We start from the raw sequence: 22,558 nt of genomic DNA, 5'->3' as shown, positions 1-22,558 counted from the left end.
CAAATTCTTTTTGTGTGTGTTTTTCTCAGGCAAGAAGCAAAAGAAGAGGTTGTTTTTTTAGTGTTTTTTTTATAAGACTGTAAGTGCAGCAGCACTTGAATGTTGCAAGAAAATGCTATTAATTCCTGAGACTGTTGTGTATCCCTGGAGAGAAAGACTTGGTTGCGGGGAGATTATTTTTTTCCAAGATGTACTGCTTTACAGACTAGAGTGAAGCAGTGTTGTCTTCTTTTTATTATTATTATTTTCCTTGATCTTTTTGATCTGCCCTCTTTCTGCCTTTCTCTACATCCACCTCCAGTTTCCCCCACCTTCCCTGGCAGAGGAGCAGGAAACAAGCCTGAGCTCTGTTTCCTGACATCCAAAGAACTATAAAAGTAGAAGGAAACAGGCTGGTTTTTTCTGCCAGCCTGCTTGGGTTTGCAGCCTTGCCCCAGTAATGCACCTGCTCATGGGCAGGGTCGGGAGTCACCCTCTGGAGCAAGCGAACAAGTGGCCGGGGACTAACCGGGAGTTGATCATTAAGTGGATTCCCTTTGATCTGCTCAGCTGGCTGCGTGCACATGGGAAAGGGGAGTGTGACAAATGCTCTCTGCCCAGGGAGAAGAAATGCCTGAGGCCGTCCTGCTCCTTGCGCTAGCGGCCAGCGGGTGGAAGAAGGATCAGCCTCCAGGGCCTGGAGTCGGGCTGGGAGCAACCTCCGGCTGCTGGGATTTCTGAGGCTAGCAGCAGTGCTAAGCTGGCACGGTAAGGCTGACAGAAACTGGCAAGTTAAACTGGATTTACAGCTGCTTTGCATTGCTAAAACAGGCAAAGCAGCCAGAACCTATGAGTGGATCTGGCCTATAGGTTTCAGCGAGGTTTCTCAGTGTGACTGCAGAGAGAACAGAGCCCTGCCATTGGAGGCTGGTTGGCTGTTTCCTGTTGCTGTGCCAGGAGGAATAAAATTCATCGCTCTTATCTGTATCTTTTCTTTTTTTTTTTTTTTTTTTTGACTCACAACAGGAAAAAAGTATTAAAAACAAGACATTTTTTCACTGAGGTGAGAAGGCTGTCTTTGAGGTTCCAGCTGGGGGGAAGTTGTCCCTGCTCAGGACAGCAGTGTGACACAAGTAAATCTTTTCTAAGGGCATAAATAGGATTGAAATGATTAAATAACTTTGCACTGGCACTCAGCAAAGGGTGAATTTCACCCTCGGGGTGGCAGACCTGGGCAGGAAGGAAGGGTCACTTTGAAGCAGTCACTCTGTAGAGGAGAGCAGTGCTGGGAGCACGAGCCACGTGCTACTGCTGTGTTTGACAGTCCCCCAGATTTGTTGTCGTGCTTTCTGCGCAGTCCCCTGGAATGAAAACCAGGCGTAGCTCATTGAAAACATGGATGTAAAATTAGCACATGCTCCTCAAATTACAGGGCACCTTCATTTTCCTGACTTTTCACAAAGGGCTGTACGCAGGACCCTGGGTGAAGAGCGGGATTAATTGCAGCAAGCAGCGCAGTGGGCGAGGCGACGGGCGCCTGCGTAGGTGTCTGAGCCAGCACAGCCCTCTGAACAGGCCAGCTGCTTCTGGTGAGCATCTCCCAGTGGAGTACCTCACTCAGTTTGTCAGGAAGGATGAAGAGAAAGCACCAGGAAACATCAAAGGAGAAAGAAAGGAGGAGAGAAATCAAGGACAGGAAGAGAGAAGAGTGAGGAAACAGAGCAAAGACAGAAGGGCCAGCCCAGAACAACAGGGGGCTGGGAAGAGCACAAAGCAGGAAAGAGAGGATGCTCTGGTGTGCATGAGGGAAAAGTTGTTTTCAGATGTAATGCAGACAAAACAGAGCGAGAAAATTGTAATACATGAAGGGGGAGAGGATGTCAGAGGTGCAAAGGAGGAAAATTCAGACTGAGGTGAACAGAAAAGCTACAGAAACCATTTGGATTACTTTGACACACCAGTCCAGCCAATTTCAAATAGCAGCTGCTAAGTTCATAGCATCAGGGGGTCGTGCCATTCTTCACAAGGAGGCTTTGGGGGCCTATGGGAGCAGCGGGGCCATGCTGGGAGGCTGCTGCAGGCACTGTGGTCGGTGGCTGGAGGCAGATCTCTCCAGCCGCTCTCCACAGGTGGGAAGCCTAGCGCCAGTGTGAATATCCCTGAGACTTGTACCGTGCCTGAACGCTGGTGGCAATAAACACCACAACGATTTTCAATGTTTTCTTTCTGCCATCTCTCTCTGCAGAGCTTGAGACACCGCCCCCTCTGTCCTGGGAGAGCAGTGCAGCGGGGGCACCTGCCTCCCCGGGAGGAACGCCCCACCGCTGTCCAGTTTTCCAAACAGGAAAACTACATTTAGAGACCGGTAGTCAGAAAAATGTGTCTGGTTGTCTTCTAAGTTATCTGAGGAAGAACAGTTGTCAGGCAGGCAGGGATAAGGGCTCCCTCTAGATCCCTCTTCTTTCACTTGTTCAAGCTATCTAGGCTACCAGAAATAAACAGCTGAATGGAAATTTTAGTTCTGACTGTGAAAAGCAGCTTTTGAATGAAATCTACATCAAATAACAAATGTCTTCTTTCCTCCTCCTCCTCTCCACCTACCTTGTTCCTAAACATTAACTTTTCATGTCACTTGAGCTAAGTTCAGTGTCAGACTCACCAGATCTTACTGAAAAATACATCCCTCTTTTGTGGCAAGCTGGAGAAGATGAGAGGCTTGTGGTGTTTTTCCTTCTCAATCTCTGCTCCACTGGGAAAAGAAGCTAAGGCTGCGTGAAGCTGCCTCCTTCCCACTCTGCTCAGCTTCGCTCCCAAAAATGCTTCTCCCTCAGCTGCTTTGCAGCTTCTCTTAAGGAGGCATGGGTTGGCCCACTTGGTGCCATCGTTTGCCAGGGGATGTTTTCTCAGCCTGCGGTGACTTCCATCATGGTAGAAGGCTGAAGAAGATTGCTGTGGAGCAAGTCATCGACACTGCTAGCTGTGCCATTTGAAAATCATTGCCTAAGCGTGAAAGAGAAATAAAATACGAAGAATTATGAAATTTAAACCCAGCCCAAAGCCCCAAACCTCCAAATCATTTCTGCCGTTTCTGCTTCCTGTTTTCTGAAGTCTTGGGCTGTACTCGCAATCATGCTTTTAAACTTTGCTCCAGAGCCACAAAGGTGAGAAATAACCCTTTCTCTGACAGGAGCTGTTTTGTGAGCAGAGATACTGCGAGCTGTCCTCCTGCAAAGGAGAAGGTTGTGGATGTGAAGGCTGGAGAGAGATGTTGTTTCTGAGAGTGTTTTTTTTTTTTTTCTGCACAAAAGGGAATGGCTCTTGCTGGACAGCGGTGCCTGAAATATTCTGCAGTATGCAGTAGTACTTATGATAAAGGTGGATGCATTTATGGTAAAAGAGTGGGGACCTGAACTTACTCGGGGACCTTACCGGTATATCCTAATATCGAGACGGCAAGTAGTGGAAAGGCCCAAGAGGAACATGTGTCTGTTGGTAAAAACAGACCTTGTGACACTGACCAGAGTCTTGCTGTCTTCGGTGGAGTGGGCACGACTATGCCTGTATCGCACCACAGTTAAGCAGAGATGTGCTCGTAGTTACTTACTTTGATCAGTGCTGAAAATCAGAAGCAAAAAAATTGAATGTGGACCTGGGGTGCCGTCATACAATGTTGAATCAGCTGAAATCAAAGCCAGGTCAAAGTGTAAGTGCGATGGCTGATGTTCATGGAAAAACAAAATCTCTCAACCAGTGGCTGAATTTACTTCTCACCTGTTAGAGGAAATTCACCCCTCTCACAGATGCCCTGCAAGCAAGGCAGCTGCAGCTGCATGACACAAGGATCTCTTTCCTCTTCCCTCACCTTGACCATCAGTCCAGCAATGAGGAATCAGATTTAACCCTCAGTGCATTTTGCAGGCACTGTGAATCTTTAATTCTTTTCCAGCAGCAAAGCAATTATTTTTGATAGACACACTAGTTGTTTGTTAATTTGTTTGTAATCAGTTTTCCGGGAGGTTGCTTTAATGTGGGAGGAACTGAGTTCTTTGGGTGCAAATGCTCGCTGCTGACTCTCTTCTTAGTCATTAAGAGATGTTTTTCACATTAAGGCGCCTTTACTTTTAAGGGAAAATGTCAAGTGTCTTCTGATGCTAGGCATATGAAGTGACGGAAGCCGTTTGCTGGGCTGTACCATGCGAGGGCAGGCATGGCCAAGGCATCATCCCTCCAGTGCAGACCTCTCAGGCAGGCTGAAGAGCCCCCATCCCCTTGCAGTGTGTCTCTGCTGTGCCTCCTGCACCAGCCCCCGGGACCTGACATCCTGCTTCCAGGTACCGACCTACATCCATGCTGATTTGCCACCAGGCTGAAGGATGTCACTGTTCTTTTCCAAAAGGAACGTGTCTTTTTATTCAATTCCCTTGCCACCTTTTTGTATTTTTGAACTGCAGCTCTTTTCAGGCTCCCTGCCTCTGCAGTTCTTGCCTTTGTTTGGGTTATTTTTGGAAACTGGGGAACAAGGAGGAGGGATGAAATTTAGGGAAGTTGACTGCGCTGTGAGTCTAAAGCTCTTTCTCTCCATGTACTCTTCCCTCTTTCTTCTGGCACCCCCCCGTGTCAGAGCGGGCTCCAGGGCACGCCAGAGCGAGCTGTTTGTGCTCTGCAGGCCACGTCCTCGTGTGCAGAGCAGGGTCGGTGCACGTGCTGCTCTCCCCCCTTCCTTTCTGCAGCAGCTGTCATTGCTCTTCTGCTTGTCTGGGTCAGCCCAACTGGCCAAAAAGTGGTAGGTGGTCAAACAGGGTTTTGAGAGCTGTGAAATACCCGCGTCACTTGGGAGCTCGTGTACCTTAAGGTGAATGGTGTGCAGAGAGGAGTGCGCATCCAGCTCTTTGGAAGCCTGGGGAACAGTGGCTGAAGCCGGAGGTGGCCAGAGCCTGGGAGCTCCTCTTCAGCCCCAGCCTCTGCTGGCCATCCAAAGCCTCCGAGCTCCTCTGCATGGCGGGAAGCACCTCACCTCTCACATTCCGAGTGCAAAAATGTAAGGAGAGATTTTCTACACAGGAGCACCCAAGAGCTTCCCTGTTTCTGCGTAGGTTTTCTAAGACCATTAGTGCATAGGAAGACGTTGACCGCCCAGTAGGTCAGGCTGTCCTTCTGATAGCTGAGGCAGTGCTCAGGTAATTGAGATGCCTCTGATTGCCCATGAAAATTTGCTGATGTTTACGCTGCTGTCAGGTACTGAAGTCACTCCATAACATTGATTGTGGGATCTTGCAATGGATTTAAAAATTGATCAATATCTCAGCACAAAGTGGGAATTTTCCACTTTTTTTTCCCCTGCGGTTATGAAAATGCCTAAATAGCTGTATAGTACAGTAAATGTTAAACATTAAAGAATGGCTTTGTGTGTACTGATAAGAGAAGATTGGTGGAGAAGGAAGTAACTTGAGTTTGGCTGGTATAGCTGATAAGGTTATGGTGGAAATCAAAGTGGGGGATGATCATAGTCTTAAAGCCGTCTTTGAAGGATGGGTTTGGGTCAACAAGAAGAGATAATGAGGAGGACTTCTCCCTAAATTAAAAAAGACGGGTAGATGATTCTACGCAAAAAGCTGCACAACTGATGCAAAAAGTCAGCCAAATAGAGAGAGAAGGAAATCAACAGAACATGAAGTACTCTCTGAAAACACATAGAAATGGAGAGGTTTTTACTACTGTGCTGTAGCAGAGATCAATTAAACTGTGGCAAATGGTTATGCAAAATGTTTGCTGAAGGGAAATCATCGTTCTCTTTGGATTCCATGAAGGAGCACTGGCGCTCTGCCTGTGGTGATTTGTTGTCACCCAGCCCTGGTGCTCATGGCTGGCACTCAGTGAGGTTGTCTAGGGCAGATTATTTATTTAATTAGGAATGGCCACAGTTGCACCGAGAGACTGGCAGCTCCGCAGCAGGAAGTCTGTTAGAGGATAAGTCCAGTTGCTCGCAGATAGGCTGCTTTGTTCATGCTATAAATAATTAAAATCACAAATAAGTGTATCTTGGCATTTTTGTATAAGCTTATTAACAGCAGCTAATAATATCAAATGTGGTTTATGTACTACCATGCACCATAGTCCTCTAATTTCTTGATTAACTAGCCCAGAGACCTGCTTGGCAAGCTAAGAAATTGGGTTGTTGCTAACTGAACTTTTGAACTGTTCTTAACAAAAGGACACGTCAGTGAGGGAAGAGTCAAATTTATGAGTGTGTGAGCATGAGCAACCCAGAAAATTTTGTTCCAATAAGAGCAAAGAGAAATCCCCCTCTTTTTAGGCCAAATAGGCAAGGTCATGCTGCTCCTTAGTTTAACATATTCCAAAGGTGACAATGAGCGCTGGTGGTTCGAGGGAGTCCCAGGAAGAAAGGAGTTTGAATGTGACTTATGAGAGGCACCATCATTTGAGGCAAAATCTCTGGAAAGTCTCTTCAAGATTTTATGTCATCTGCTCTGGTGGTTTTTTTTCTTTTTTGTTTTTTTTTTCTTTTTTTAAAGAAGAAGGCAAAGCCATGTGATTTAGCGGTCATGTTTTAACCAATAAATTTGACTTTTTTAAATAATGCATTCTGGGTTTGATCCATGTCTTCTTTCCCTAATTATCGAGTAATAAGAAAAATTATTGCAAGAGGAAAAGAAGTAAGCTCTTTTAGAGGAAAACATTCATGATTTTCAGTTAGGGGGTTGGTACTAGATGGTTTTAAGGTCCCTTCCAACCCAAACACCTGTGATTCTACAATAAGCCGAGCTTTGGCTCACTCCTTCACATGCAGTGGTTGGGATGTTCCCCTCACCTCCCCCGACCTTCTGCAGGCACCAGGTGCCAGGCTGAAGCTGTCATGTACAGCGTCCAAAGCACTCCATGGCTCCTTGGAGTGCACCCTGGGGTCATCATGGTGAAGGACAAGGGTAACTCCTCTGCTGCCCTTTTCCACTCCCCGCTTTCTGTAGCCCAGGCCAGTCTCTGTGTTTCCCATTCCAGATGGAGTTACAAGCGGTATCCACTCGGAATTGGGTTTTTATTGTCAGCACCTGTGAACAATCAAAGCTGGTTTGTGCATATTTGAAATGAAACTTCAGTCTGAAATGGATGTGATTTCAGAACAGTTTTTTTGCAGTCATTGTCATTATTTTTCACCAAGAAATAAAAGGCTTTACGGTAACTCCTAGATGTGACTCTAGTAACTGTGCACAAGAATAAACCCATCGTGTTTTGACAGTTAAAGTTATTTAGTCCCTTAAAGCCTAGTGGCATACATACGGTGTGCGTAGACTCCTGAGACTCCTGCAGTTGTATTATTTTTCGTCACCGTATTCTAAAAATTCATTTTAAGAATTTTGGTGAAGAACGGATCTCAAGAGTATTTTTAGTTAATATCTTGGAATAGAAAAGTACGTTTTCCTCAGCTTACGGTCACTCAGCTGTGAATGAGCTAGTTATTGAACAGACCAACTGAATATGGAGAAATGAAGAACCCTCCGATCCTTTTGTTGCAGCCCCAGAAAACACTTGCTATCAAGTGCTAGTTTCAAAATCCAGGTTCCAGATGTGTAGGAAACAACTTCCTTAGTCTGATGGTTTGATGTGCTTTGCAACTTTGGCATAAAAACTGTTATTTACTGCTAATGATGCTACCAAATGGAACCAGCTTAGACTGCTACATAGGAGGTGATAACTTGAAATTTAATTGTAAATATACTTACTTCCCCAAAATAGAAATGTTGATTTTCATATTAAATATCTCAAACTCACCTCCCTCCACCACCTCTCTACCCATTATTACCTGTCTTAGATTTCTTCGGGGGTGTTTGCATGCGAAGGAAATACCAGATTCATACTTTCAAGCAGAAAAAAATATCTATCTGGAACCTCAGAAGTCTCTACTTCCATAATATTTTAACTTTTCAATTATAATCAATATTACCTGTTTTGCCAATGCTAGCATTAGGGGAAAAGCCTTAAGAGTTTGATGTGCAGGTAAAATGAGAGTAGCATAACTATTTTTATGTTTCTGACATCAGTGTCCCGGTTTGTCTAATGTTGTGTGCCACAGTGAGTAAACGCTCCATGCTGTGCTGTCCTCAGTGAACCAAACATCTATTCCAGGACTGCCCCTTGCTTCAAAACTTGTAGAAACTTTATAAAAACAATTTGCTTATTTGGGGCGTTGTCTTACTGCCTCCTTGGAAATCTGCTAGTCTCTCTATTTTTAATAAACGAGATGCCTACGCCCCATGAATGCGTGCTCCTAATAGAATGCGCTGGAGTCAGTAAGAGGATTCATCTGCCTGCTGCTTCAAATACTTCAAAAAACCATCAGGCAGCATTGCTACACCAGGGAACCTCTGTGTTTGCTTATGTAGTCGGGCACATTCAGTTATCATCACGCTTCCTCTTCTGTCCTTTACCTTTCTTCTTTTCTGTTTCCCTGCACTGACAAGCAATGCATTTTCACCGCTGGGAACACTGAGAGCTGTTCCTGCCAGACCCTCACTGTTCTGCATCTCCTTCTACCCCCCCGGCAGCACCTTCACCGCCTGTCTGTCATGTCCCCACGCTCATACCTATTCTGCACGAGGTTTGCTGGGTGCCTTTGTGTTGCAGGAAAACAGGCTTTTGAAAACTCGGTTGGCTTCCAGAGGCAGTTGCACAAACCAGCCTTGTGCTAGGTCTACTGTACAGGAACTGACAGAACTGACAGCTGTTGGGGAGGAAAAAAAAAAGTAAACCATGCCAAAAATTCCACTTTCCAAAGGGAGTAGGATGCCTGTTGTACAAGAACAAAGGGGTTTACCATTCCTTGCTCACACAGCCCCTTGGAGGTTGGGGCTGTGTCCACTCAATGAGTGCTGAGCCGTCCCGCGGTATCCTCTGGGGCACAGCCCATCTGTGGGGCAGCCGCCAGAAGCGCCTGGGGGCTCCCCGGCTGTTTGGGGCAGGGAGCAGGGAGGGAGCCGCAAGCTGTGGCTTTGGTTTTCTCCACGGGGCTGCGGGCAGCCGCCGTGTGGGTGCCGGTCCCGCGGCTCAGACCCCAGCCCCCAGGCACTTGGGCAGCATGGGCTGCCAGCGAGCGTCTGCGTGGGAGAAACGTGAGGGCTCTCTGCAAGGCGGTTGGGCTAAAAATAATGCTCAGTGTTATTTTTAATAACGTTGTCGTGGATGAAGACAGCAAGGTGGGAGTTAGTAGCCTGGGACATTTCTTCCTCCCGCTTTACAGGATAAACACTGTAAATCCTGGAGTGTTTGTTTGGCTAGGTAATGCTTTCCAAAAGTATGTCAATGAAGCAGGCATCAGAGTCATAAAATACTTTCCTATATTTAGCTTATAAATATGCAATAGAAAGTCATTAACTTTCAGACTCCCAAGCACCAAAAGCGCTTCTGAAAAGGGACTTGGATGTTGGCATGAGGCGATTTAAAAATACGGATTTTAATACTGCCAGGATTGCACGGTCAGTGCTGTGCTGTCGGTGGCGTTCAGGAGGCTCAGCCCCATCCGAGGTCAGTTTGGTTACTGCGAGGGCATGATCCTGAAACTGTCGAAGGGGGCAGGATTACTGTGGGATTAGCACTTGATTGGTTAATTTGGAGGATTATGCTTTTAACGAGATACCGATACCAAAAACCCTGTTAGAGAGACCTGTGGAATAATTTAGGCTAGAAGGGGCCCTGGGGGGGGATATCTTTCTGGCCCCTGCCCACGGCAGGTGCGTGGTTTTGCATGTTGTTAACTCACCTGTACGTGATTGTGACTTATGCGATGAAAGGTGAATTATTCAGATGAATTATTCTGATCTTTTCCGAATAGAAGAGGCAAGTGAAACCCGCAGTATTTCACAAAGGCAGAGATGAAGCTCGTGCTCGAGTGCCGCCAGGCATCGCCTGTATGGGCGCCTTCGTTGAAAGCAAGCGTGGCTGGGGGGTAGCGCAAGGGGCTGAGCACTCGCGAATTCGTTTATGCCGCCGTGTTCCTGGCGGGGTGATGCCCCGAGGGGGTCGGTAAGCGCGCGGAAGGAGTTGGTGAGCGGCGAAGGCAGAGGCTGCCCGGCGCTTTATAGGCAGTGGTTCTGTTTAGGCTTAATCCCCGTAATGCCGTGTTAAAATTTACAAAACAGCTTGTAATTGCGGGAGCTGATTTAAACCAGCTATTTGTGGTTACGTCTGCCGAGGAAACTTAAACTTCAGCGTTCCCCAGCCATCTAATGGCAGCGAGTCGACTGCGGGTCTCTTGCAAGAATATCTAAATGTAGGCTGTTGAATAATCCCTTTGGGGGCCCTGTAACTATTTTTGTGCCTGGATATGCGTCATCAGTGGGTATTTTCTCTGGTGACTAGCTTACATCAGTAGGTCTCCTACCATCCGCTCCATCAGCGAGTGCCTGATGATTGATGGGAGTCGCGGCCGCCGCCGGGCTTTTAGCCGTGACCTGGCGCCGCGGACAGCGGGGATCTCGGGGAGGCCCGGGCAGCGCAGGTACCGCCGGGGCCGGGGCCGGGGCCGAAACGGAGCCGCGGGGACGGCGGCGGCGGTGCGGGGCCGCCGGGGATGCTCCCGCCGGGGGCGCGCGTCCCGGCGGGGGGAGCGCGGGCGCGACGCCGGGGACGCGCCCGGCTCGGCTCGGCCCGGCCCCCGGGGCGGCAGGACGCGGGGCATCCCCTTCTCCTCCTCCGGCCCGCGGTCTGGGGAGGGGAAGGGGGCCGAGGGACCGGCGCCGGGTGGCTGGGAGAGGTCCCCCCGTGAGGTGCCGGGCGCCCCGCGGCAGCCCCGGGGCCGGGCACCGTGTCATTTCGTCTTCTTTTTCTCCTGTTCTTCCAGTCTCTTCCGGGCTTAGTGCTTTTGGTACAGCTGTGATGGGAAGGACAAGGTCAGCTCTTTGTGAACTCTAGCTCAGAAGTCTCTCCGCTCCTTCTCCTGGCAACCGGGGAACGAAATGACAGACGTGGATGCTCCCGGTGTGGCCGATGGTTAAAAAAGTCCTTACTGCTGTTTGTCGCACGGCAGTGTTTGGCTGAGGGAGGATAGTGGCCGGATCAGAATTCCTCCTCACCGCTTCTTCCTGTTGGCAGGTGGCCCTCTCCACAGAGCCCGCGGTTTCAAAGCCTCGCGCTTACGCGCCGTACGCGTTTCGGTGCCCACCGCTGTTTTTCACCCAGGGGGTGACGCGGTGCGTCTTGTGCGGGATGATGAGACTTGAAAACTTTCGGAGGGAAGAGGGGAGCTTCATTTTAACTCGCCTGCCTGCCTCCTCCTCCCCGTGCACTACCCCAGCGGTCGCAGTTAATGAATGAAACCAGACTTCCTGTACGAGCTACTTAACCAAAGTCTGCGTGTTTGTTGACACAGTGCTTATGTAAAGCTGCCTTCAAGAGCGATGTATGTGCTGCTGTGGCACGGATGCCCTCGCTCCGTGGGATGCAGGTTACCTACATACCTTTCCATACCCTGCAGACAGATGCCCGATGCAACATAAGAGCTGGGTCTGAATCAAATTCCCTGATCTGCTCTCCAGCTAGTCGAGCGTTGGTTAAGGGCTGTGTCCAACAGAAGTTGTAGAAGGAGAAGTGGCGACTAAAAAGGGGCTTGGAAAATCAAGGGAGAGGAGGGAATTAAGAGGTTTTTGTTGAATTGCCGTTTACGGGTATACCCTTCCTTTGTTTCTATATAATATTGTTTACCGTCACTTCAGTAAAACTTCGTTATTTGTGACAAACTGGTTCAAAATCTGTAAAAGCTTCAGTGCAAAAAGCTTGATGAGTCTGGACTCATTTGCACTGCAATTCGTTGACTTTTCCTGAGGTACTGTGCTTAGAAAAAGTAAAGCCTGAGAACCAGTTGATGTTGCTGTGTGTATGATTTGCCACAGCTTCCTATTCTATTTCTATTCTATTCACATCATTATGGCCAGCTACACATCAGCATCGTTTGGCTAATATTGACTACCTTTCCACCCCTTTTACGGGGATTATATGTTAAGTAATGATAATATTTTTGGGTAGCTTTTGTTTACAGTGTTTGTGCAACAGCTCAGCATCACCAAGTTTCTAGATAGACTCCGCAGGCCTTCAGACTAGTTCAGACCGAGTGATAGTTTGCTGGGAAAAAGCGTTTGCAGGTTGCCCATTGGTTCCTGGTGCTTGGCACTGGGGCTGCGTGCACGGCTGAGGGCTGAAGTCCAAGTGGACGTGTGCCAGCGTTTGTTGGTGCCTCCCTGTGTGCCGGGACGGGGATGTCACGCTGGGGACAAACAGCAATTGAGGTGCTCACCCGGTGGTGAGCTCATGCCAGGTGGATGCCCAGGTCCACACGCCCACGCCCTGTTGACTTAGGTGAGTAAATGCAGGCACGGAGTTCTGCTTGCACAGCCTTAATTGGGGAGTGATGACTGCGGTGGCAAAAGCCTTGTTTTTCCGGAAGAGCCTTCGTCTGCTCAGTAGCTGCCTTTCAGATCTTGTTGGTCACCCTGGACAATGGCTAGCCAGATATTTCATCTGGGGTGTTAAAATAACTAGGTGTCATGAGCAGGGAGCAGCGCAGGTTCAGTGGAAGTCCAGACATCCACTGCTGGATCTCCCAGTAACTCTGTAGTAGGCCTCTCTCTTCCCTGGTGAAGCGTGTTGAGGTTTCAGCATGCATACAGTTCCCAACGGGCACGGGGTTGCAATTACCTTACTTTGGAGGTGAAAATGGCAACTGAACCCAATGAGGTAATATCAGGGGCTCCATGCTAAAATTTTCTGAATGCACCAGCCAAAGTAAAAGATGCAGTGCAACACATTTCTCTCCTGCCAGCGACATCCGTGACTGCATGCTCCGTACTGCTGCTGTGCTGTCTGATATTTGGGGAGGGTCATACCACACCAGCAGTGAATCAATATTTTTATCGTCTTGTGTTCTTTGGACTCTTAGTGCCTAAATGCTCTTGACAGCAAAGGCGCACCCTGGGATGGGAAGAACCGCAAAGCTAATAGGAAGCTCCCTTGTGACAGCAGTATTTTGTGTGAGGAATGACTGTACGGAGCAGGCGGTGCTGCACGGGCATTAGCAAAAACATTGCCGCTTGAGAGATGTTGCTGCAGTGAGCTGGCTGTAAGTTGTAAAAATACTCTGAAATACGAGGCAAGTTAGTGATTTCACTGCTTCGGGGAACATAGTGTCTTTGCATTCTGTTAGGTCAAATCATCTTGTTATGGTCATAAATACTTGGCCTCTCAAGAGGGTCTTTCTGTTTCCATAAAGCCCCATTGACATCATTGGGCCAGTTCCTAGATAGGAGGAAACTCCAGTTTTGGTCCACTTCTGTGGGGAGGGGCTTGGATAGTTTCATTGGTTTGTCTGGGTTTTGTTTCTTGATTTTTCAGGTGTCATGGAGGAAGTATGGGTTAGCCATTGTCTCATTTAGACATTATTCTGACTGCAGGGAAAAATAAGGGGTTACTCATAACCATTGTTGTTTGTAGTAAGCGGAGTAATAAAGAGCCAAGAGGAAGAAAAGAAGTGCAGTGAAATTGTACAAAGAAAATCCTGCATAAAGAAAAGTTGGAAGAGTGAAAAAAGAAATAACTGGTATTTCATTTTTGTGGTATTTCATTTTTTAAAATCCGATTGATAAGGTTAATGAAGAGCTTTCCTTTTTTTTTTTTTTTTTTTTTTAAATGATACGGTCTGTACAAAACCATGAATGAACGGAATGAAAGGACTCAGATAACACTTCAGTGCTTCCTGCGCACTTGGTCCACGAGGGCACTGGTCCTGAAACCTCTGCCCATCTGCTTTGTCCTTCCTCCTGCAAGCGGCCAGTGACTTTCATAAGACTGTTTGGGATCCAGGACCAGGCTGTCAGTAGCTTAACAGCTTGGTGAATGTTGCCCTGGAATATGATTAGTTTGGAAGAAATACAACCATTGGTTTGGACGTGGGGAAGAGGAAGGAATGAAGATGTTGCAAGTGAAGTCTGCGTGCTGTGGCGGGCGGAAAGGCACCTCCTTCATGTTGGCAGCCTGGCAGCAACTCCTGTGAACTGTGGCGAAGTCTTTTCTTTGTCTCCTGCTCTGCTTCCCGTGTACACACAGCGCAGTAACTCCTGCATGGATTTTTGCTCTTGGCAGTATTTCTCTTCAGTGCCACAAAGTGAGCATTTTTCATGCAGGACCTCACATAGCTCTGCAAGTTGTGTGCTGCCAGTGACTCAGCCCATCTGGTAGCAGCCTGCACAGCTCCTACCAGGCGCCGCTCCTCAGATGCAAAGCCACACGTGAAGCCTGAGATAGCAGCGGGCTAGGGACAGGGTTACTGCGGGTAAAGAGGTCCTGTTCCCAAAGGGGTGGTGAGGGAAGAAGCTCCCTCCCTCCCAGCCCTGGTTGAAGTCTTCCCCAGATGCATCCTGGCCCTCCACAGGGAGATCAGGTTGGCTTGGAAATGAGGTGTAAAAACGGAGAGAAAGAAATGCCCCACACTGACATCCTCTGGAGCCTTGATAAAGACAGGACACCTGTCAGCACAGGAGTACTTAAAAAATATCATTGATGGGAGGGACTTACATGGTACTGCAAGTCAGTAATATAACATGAGTGTGGCACAGGCACTAATTCAGGAGTTTACCAAGTGTCTGGAGTTTCATGTCTTGACTTTGTCCCTTTGCAGACTGACCGTTAGCATTCAGGAGTTTTCCGGAAACTTGTCTCGCCTTTCTTCTTAAACACAACTGCCAATTGCTACCCTGCAGGTTAGAAATAATAGCGACCAAGTTAAAAAATGAAATTCCTTCTCAGGTAGTCATTTTGTTTTCACATACTTACTCCATCGTCCTCAAAGTTGGTCTCTGCGCAGTTTTCCTTTTTCTATACTTATTTATACTTTTAGCTGGTGAAGTTAATGTACATGTCTGAAGAGATGTTGTTGCTCTATGTGCTGCTTTGTGACTGTGTTTGTTGAAGGACAGGGGAGACAGAAATCAGCCTGTGAGGTCCCGACACTTGCTGTCCCTTTCCTGGGAGGTACGATGTCAACCTGCAGCATGAAAACCCCTTGCCCCCTCCAGGGACTTCAGTATCCATATACAAAGGCCAGGCAGAAATCCTTAGGTGGAAGTCTGTAACTTGGGAATGAAAAAGAAATGGGGTTATGGCAACGTGGAGACACATGAGCAATGTGCAGGGAGAAGTAAGAGTAACCAAATTATTTTAGTGTAACCAAATCATAGAACATTGCATAAAGGGTTGAAGATCTCCATTCTTCATAAAGCTCAGGTCATGTGCTGATGAAATGCACCCTTTCTTTCAATGGGGACACTTGTTTTTTTCATAGTCTTGATTCTTGACCAAGAACTAACTTCTCGTTCCACTGGAAATTTGCTTCTGTTTACTGAGGGAGCTGGGATGCTAAATCAGAAGATCAGTTGCTCGTTTTAGTTTAACGTTTTCTACCTTGATTGATTGCTATTGAATTAGATACAATGTTAAAGGCATGACCACCTAAAAGAGTATAACAGTCTCAAAGAGGTATAAAGGAGTGAAACGGTGCGAACAAGCAAAAGGAGTATTAGCTCAAATACTGGGAAAAAAATCATTATGTTGAAGGCCAGTTCTCCTGACGGAAACCAGAAGAGCTGATGAGCTGGAGTAACTCAAAAGTGACCTGGACAAAACACTGTAAAATATGCCACATAGATTTTTCTTATTTGGGTATGAGATGATCTAATAGACTTTGTACATTTCCTTTGTGATCTAATTTCTGGGGTTCTATGATCACTTTTTAAAAAGGTCATTCTATTGCCTGTCTCATTGCAAACCTTCTTCCTGAAATTTTTTGGCACTTTTCACCAAAAAGGAAGACATTTACAGGAATGCAACATAGTAGTATTTTGAAGAACCCAAACAGATTTTTCCTGGCCCTTTCTTGCTGTTGTTCCAGGGTAAAATTCCCATAATTCTTGATGGGAGTTTTGCATTAAAATTTTATGGCTGCGTCTACTCACTAGCTACTCTTCCAAGGCCTGAGAGATATCCATGCTCTACTCCCACAGTTGCCCTTTTCCAGTTCTTTAAAGCTACAGTTGGGCTTTACAGGAAATAATAATCATGCCTACCATACTGTAACTAAGTATTCAGACACATGAATCTTTTTCTTGACTTCCTATAAAACTGTCATTTGTAGCTTTATTTTGTTCTGGTTTGACCATAATATAAACAAGAGTTTATTAAAGCGTTAGTTTTAAGTTGCTGTTCTTTCTTGAGAATGCAAGGTCTCACAAAAATAGTATTGAAACTGCAGGTCAAAAACATGTATTAACAGAAAAATGAATAATGAGTCTGTTTTCATATGGATTTTTTAAAAAGTACAGATTGTAGTTGAACTAAATGTACCATTTCTTCCACTGCAGCCAGGAAGCCCTCATAGACTTTTGACAGCGTCGCCAAAAAATTAATGCTTCAGCTGTTTAAAAGATATCAAAAGCTTGTTTGACAATTGTAATCTTTTCCAGGAATTTCCTTTCCCATTTTCCCTCCCTATAAAAATTGATAACAAGATGCTTGTATGGTAGAAATGGAAAGTCCGAGGTATGCCATGAAGCATTTTGCATTGCTTCCAGCCTTGCTGGATGAGGCACAAGATCTCCAGGGCTGGTAGGAAGACGTGGGCACTCCATTGTTTGAGTAGAATTTGCTCCCAGGATTATCTGCGTGCCAAGACGGTGCAGATATTTTAGTGTTTTCTAAGCCATTTCTGAGTTTTTATGTAACGTGGCAATAAACAGCAGAGCTGTTGGGGGTGGCTGGGTAGGAGCTCAAAGCGGTGACAGAGAAAAGGCGAGGATGAAGGAAGTGAAGAAATCACCGCATGTGTCAACGTCAGTTGACATGGCAGGACCGACGGCAAGGGAGAGCAGCCCCAGCCCAGCTTCTCCTGAATTCCTGTCCTCTGTTTCACACGCAGCAAGGTGTGACAAACCGAAATGAGGCACAGCTTGAACTTTTGTTCTGAAGCGTATCAGAAAGGCACTGAAACGCAGAGTCAAAGGTCAGAACTGTTCCCTTTTCTCTAGCAAATTCCCAAGGCAGCTGTTGATACTACTCTGTCTTTTAAGGCTAACCTTGAATAGTATTTGTTGGCACACAACATGAAATAAATAGTATTACCATGACTGTTCTTCTCTGATGATGGAAGGGAGATTCCACGTGGAGAAGAGTAAGGCAGTTGGGGAGGTTGCCAATAAAAAAGCCACTGTGTTTGCAGAGGGTGCCTGTGCATTCAGCAAATGCCAATGAGAGAAATGTCACTTTATGGGTATGACGGGTTATTACTGCACAAACATGTACAATTACACAGTGGGTCAAAAGGGCAGCTAACCTCGCCTCACAGCTATTATTTTAAAGCAAACACAACTATCAGGCACACAAATATCAGGGATTGCAGAAGGGGAGCAGTAAAGTAATGAGTGTTTGGAACTGCATGCTAACGAGAAAAAAAGGGCATGTAACAAGCCCTGGTGCTGTGGGAGGTATTTTTCTCCGTGTCTGCAGTACATGGATTGAAATGTCACCCTTACATACTGGAGAAGCAAGCGCTTCCTTCTGTCACTTAAATAAAGTCAATATAGTGTTGTGTTGTTCTAGAACTTGGAAATGGGAAGAGAGTATCTATACATTTTTTCAATTACCTGCTTTTATACCAAACTGTTTGTGTTCTGTGTGCCTTTGTAAACTAGTGTGTGTTTTTCCTTCTGTTGTGTTACAAACATCTTCATGGATATCCCCTTCTCTCAGCTGTGATGTAGCGCTCCAGTTGACTTCAATAAAGGGCAGTCCTGCAAGTAATGCAGTGCAAGACAGGGCCATGAGTGCTCCTTACTTGCACTCTAGGTCTCTAGGTATTTTACTTTTTTTTTTTTTTCCTTCATTTTGTGTGTTTTGCCTGATGCTTCATAGAGTCGAGTCTAAAGAGGCGGAAGGCTCTGTGGATGCTGTGGCTAACCTGGGTGTGTGTAGGATGGCCGTGCTATATGTGGATTTCTGAATTTTGCTCTAAGGCTATCAGGATTGTCTTCCCTTTTAATATGGTCTCAATCAGTGCTTTCACTGGCTTCTCTCTGGGTCACAAGAAGGAGCACACTTCAGCTGGAATTGCATTATAGCCGCTGGCCTGAATCTTTGCTCTCACTTGACCTCATACTTCTAGGAAGCTCGGCTGGCAAATGCAGCCCAGACCGTCGTGGTAACACCCTCTGTGGTGTGTGGGCTGCTGGTTAGGTTGTCCTGCTTCCATATATGCCGAGGTATTTTCACTGACACGCTCTTTTCACAGGTTTGAAGTCACTCTGGCTTTCAAGGAGCGGCCTTCCCTAAAGTGGAAATGCGGCCTTAGCCCAAGGACCAGCTAAAACCTAGAATTTGCCAAGGCAGAACGGGGTGGCAGAAGTTAAATGGAGAGCTTTAGGTCAAAAAATTTTATGAGATCACCATCCTTTTAAATTGGTTTACACAGATGGCTGTCTGGTTTGTTGCTTTGTCCTTGCTTAATAGTAACTGTTTATGGAAAAACGAATTGCTTTGCAGAAGGAGGTCCAAAAGCTCATGCTGTTGTTTCCCTCACTGGAGATCTTCATGTTATTATGGGCATACAAGGATTTGCCCTGAAACGGAGATTAATTACGAAGCGCGCAGTGAATAATTAACCATTTGACTTGTTCCTCTGTAGTCACCGGGTTAGAAATGATTTCTCAAACTGCGGGAGATAAGAGAAGGTTATTCCTGGTTTCACAATGTCCTTATTGTTACGGCTTTGTGCTGTGTGTATTCTGACATCAGCTGATACCTACGCAAGTCGGGTCCAGCTTCTCATTCAAACCACTTCCTGGGGTTTTCTCGGGTAATGGCAGTGATTCAGAAGACACCACCATGCCTCAGAAAGCCGCCTCTGACATGTCGCACCAGGACTGCGGGACGGGGAGCATGTGAGATTCTTAGGAAGGAGTTTTGATCTTAAAAATACCCACGTTTTTGTTTGTTCAGCATTCAAATTTAGATGCGCATTGCTTGGCTTGTGTTCTAGTGACCTATTCATAGACCAGTGGTATGTATTGTGGGGTACTAGTGATATATATGTACATGTGTGCGTGAGGCAGGAGCCTTAGACTAGCCTCCAGGCAGACGTGCTGATTTTACATCCACAATTGTTCCTACCTGGTAAAAAAACAAGAAATAGAAATGACTAAAACTTTTTAAAGGAAATCAAACCCAAATAATAATACTCTGTACTTTTGCAGGATTGTCTACTTAAGAAGCTGAGAGTGAGCTAGAAACATTGATGAAGCCTCTATGCTGTGAGGTGGGTATGCATTTTTATTACTATTTTGCAAAAGCATAGAAAATTCAAACCATTTGCCCAAGTCCAGCCAGTGCTATTTAAGAGCTCTGAACAGAGTCCAGAAGTTTTCTACCCCAGCACATGTTCTGACTGATCAATAGCTTATGAGTAAGGTCTTCAAGTGCCCTCCCGTTGAAGGAAGTGATGAGGTTTTGCATTCTGTTATCGTTTGAAGCGCTTCTTTTAATTTTTGATTTCTGACTAATGGAATAAGTGACTCTCACAGATAGTGCTCCACTGTCTTCCTGCCCCTGGTGTGCAGTGCATTAACATCACGTTTTTGGGAGAAGGCAATTTATGATAGGGGAGTCAGTGGAAAACAAACATGTCCACTGGATCCAGGCCAAACATAATCTGGGGTTCAGAAATGTTTAGTGTGTTTCATTACTTTTTTACTTATTTATTTATTTTAGCCTTTTGTTACGGTCAAATGCACCAGCAGCCTTTTAATAAATCCCCGTGTGTGTGAGACTTGCAACTCAGGTTTGCAGACCTACGAGGGCTGGATAATTTGAATAACTGTGAGAAGTGAAACCGAGCATTCGTAGGTCCATCAGCTACAAGCTGCAAAAACAGTGTGTTGTTGTAATTTTGATAGTCTTTGTCATTATGGGATGCTGCATGCAAAACTGTCAGCTCTGCTTGCCCTGTGCAAGAGCGGCTCGGATGTGGAGCCTCTGTGTTTCCGCGCACCGTGCTTGTCACCCACCCCAGCTTGAGGGGCCCCACTTGCAGGGGACCTGTTTTAGGCAGCAGCCTGTAGAAACTCTCTCTTAGGCTCTTCACTTAATTACAGTGGTTTCCCTTTTGGCTTTGTGAGAGAAACCCAGTGAGGGTGCTTCTGTCTTCTGCTGCATTCCACTGGGAGCCTGGATCTGCTGTGACAAGGAATAAGTCAGGACTGGAATTTGTCTCTTTAAGGATTTTGGTTTTTCTTTAAACTGGTGTTTGCCTTTGAAAGCCTTTTTTGAATAAATTACTCTGACAGTAAGTACCAGAATATATATTGATAAAACATGAATTTATGCCTGCCAGCATTTATCTGTTTTGTGCCTATTCACAAATACAGATAAATTTCCCCAGCTGCCAGTTTCTGCTTACCTGCATGAACAAAAGGGGACAGAGTGCTGGGGCACAAGCTGAAGGTGGGTATAGCTGAAAAGCTATATTCAAAATCTTTTTCTCTGTGACATCATTGTGGCTCCTCAAGTACCTCTCAGTTTATATGTAAAATGCATTAAAAATATGACACAGTTTGATGCTAATGTTAGCTTCACACTCTTCTCAAGAAGGAATGAAAATGCTCAGAGGACAAGTTGCCTGTGTGCAGATTTGGTTTCTGTGTAATATGAGTGGTGCAAAAGCTTTTATTACCTTAGAAACTTTTTAGTACACAGTACAGTTGTTAATTAACATCACTTTTATTTTAAATCTGAATTTTGGACTTCGTTGAATTGGAGACGACGGGCCTACTTGTAATCTGCTCGATAGGGCTGTAACAAGTTGAGATACCTCCAGCCTGAGACTTTCCGTTTTCCCAACATAAGCACCATTTATTTTGCTCAGTTCTAAAGCGTTTGAGCTCAAAATCTATGGTGAAATTTGTAATACATCATTTGACTGAAATTATGCAAATCCATTGCCGTAGCGTAATATGCTGTAAGACCTCTGGAAGGGAAACCACCCGCTTGTTCTGCCGCGGGGTACCCACAAGTGATGCGTGGATGCACATCCCCGTGTGACGATGTTGCCTGATGCTTTGCTACCTGCCTTGTGTTGCCCCAAAATCCAAGCCAGTGGCTTCACCCCTTTGATTTGAACAGACTCTTCAGTGTCCAAAACTGAACAGTCACGATCTACTGCTAGCTGCTATAGTCATTAATCAATGATTTCGTTATTGGTTATCATTATTTTGGCTTCTGCAGCCCTCTGCGTGGGCAGCTAGATGGTTTTCCTGTGTTGCTAGAGCTCCAGTCAGCTGAGGAGGGAGCTGAAATCATCACAGCCAATTTGGAGATTTCTTTGGAGATTTTTGAGTGCCTGTGCCTTTAGAAACAAAATCCAAGGCCTCAACTTTCTATCCTTGTTGTGGCATTAGGGCATGCTGTCAACTTCAGAGCAGCTAGATCAGCTTTTAAAAACATCGAGGTGGTTAAACAGAGAGAGAACCAGCTGAGGAGGAACAGAAAGCAAAAGCTGACTGGAAGAAAATTTAAAACTGCAGAAGATTCTGGAATACTTCACCTGTGCTCTGAGCTGGAACAAAACCACGAGACTTCTTACACAGTAAGACATCTTATTCCAGAACGCTCTAAAGGTTGCTTCAGTTTTATTTGCTGAAAAACACTGTGATGGCATGCTAGTATTCCAGCTCATCTCTTAGTCTCGTTAAGGTAGTATGAACTACTGTTAAAATGTTAGTACTGAAGTAACGTGTTATTTCATGAAGGTATATATTTCCTAAATCTTCATTTAAACCAGGGACAAAATCTATATTTTTGTGGAACTTTTCAGTTCTACCAAAGCAGTATGTTTTATTCAGGAAACCCTTTCAGCGTGAAAAATTTTGATCATTTACACAGCTTTACAAATTTTCTTGATTCTTACTGTATAGCTTCCGTTTTTAAAGAGAAGTGAGTTATCTTCTTTTACTGTCCTGTAGAGGCTGTGAATCCCTAGAGTTACGTGTTTATGACCACATACGCTTTCAGCCCGGACACGGCTGACTCCCCATTTCGGTGAGAATGTTTACAGGCAAACAGTCTCACGACTAAAAGTGCAGCTTTTTACGTGTGCATTTTGCGAGTATAGGACTTGCGCACGCTCTGCGCCGAGAACCAAAAGCTTCGAATTCAGCCTGCAGAGAGGAAGGAATTCGTCTGCGCTACAGTGAAAGGAAGTATTTGCTGTGTTATTGTAGCGCATGGCCTTTTGCCATCTTTGATAAAGTATTTAAGGGTTGTGCACCCAAAGTCTGCTGCCCTCCTGACCCACCATCAATCACCGGCTGTACGCGAGGGTGGATGAAACGCCGGCCCCGTAGGAGATCCATTGTTTCAGCCCTGCGCCGCTGCTCTGAAAGCGGAAGCCGCGGACAAAGCGTCTCCTCGTGATTCCCCCACTGCGCAGCACCGCGGGGGCTTCTCCTCCATGCACACCTTTCTCTGGCCCCGGTGGTAC

The 22,558-nt window shown here is 46.0% G+C and overlaps 1 protein-coding gene across 7 annotated transcripts in view; it reads left to right on the top strand.

The window, feature by feature from the left end:
• The window catches only part of HIVEP2 (HIVEP zinc finger 2), a 136,375-nt gene that overhangs the window by 39,976 nt on the left and 73,841 nt on the right, over nucleotides 1-22,558 (top strand). For 4 of the 7 annotated variants that reach the window (XM_083831600.1, XM_083831603.1, XM_083831601.1 and 1 more), the window contains one exon: nucleotides 19,278-19,339. The gene's annotated coding sequence lies outside the window, so the exon portion shown is untranslated. Of the gene's footprint in view, nucleotides 1-778; nucleotides 10,490-19,277; nucleotides 19,340-21,476; nucleotides 21,665-22,558 lie in introns of those variants that run through there. The other 3 variants (XM_083831606.1, XM_083831604.1, XM_083831605.1) reach the window with 3 other exon arrangements.

The sequence above is a fragment of the Anser anser genome, assembly GCF_964211835.1.
Source record: "Anser anser genome assembly, chromosome: 3".
NCBI classification, from domain to species: domain Eukaryota; kingdom Metazoa; phylum Chordata; class Aves; order Anseriformes; family Anatidae; genus Anser; species Anser anser.
This window is presented reverse-complemented; position numbering and strand designations above follow the sequence as displayed.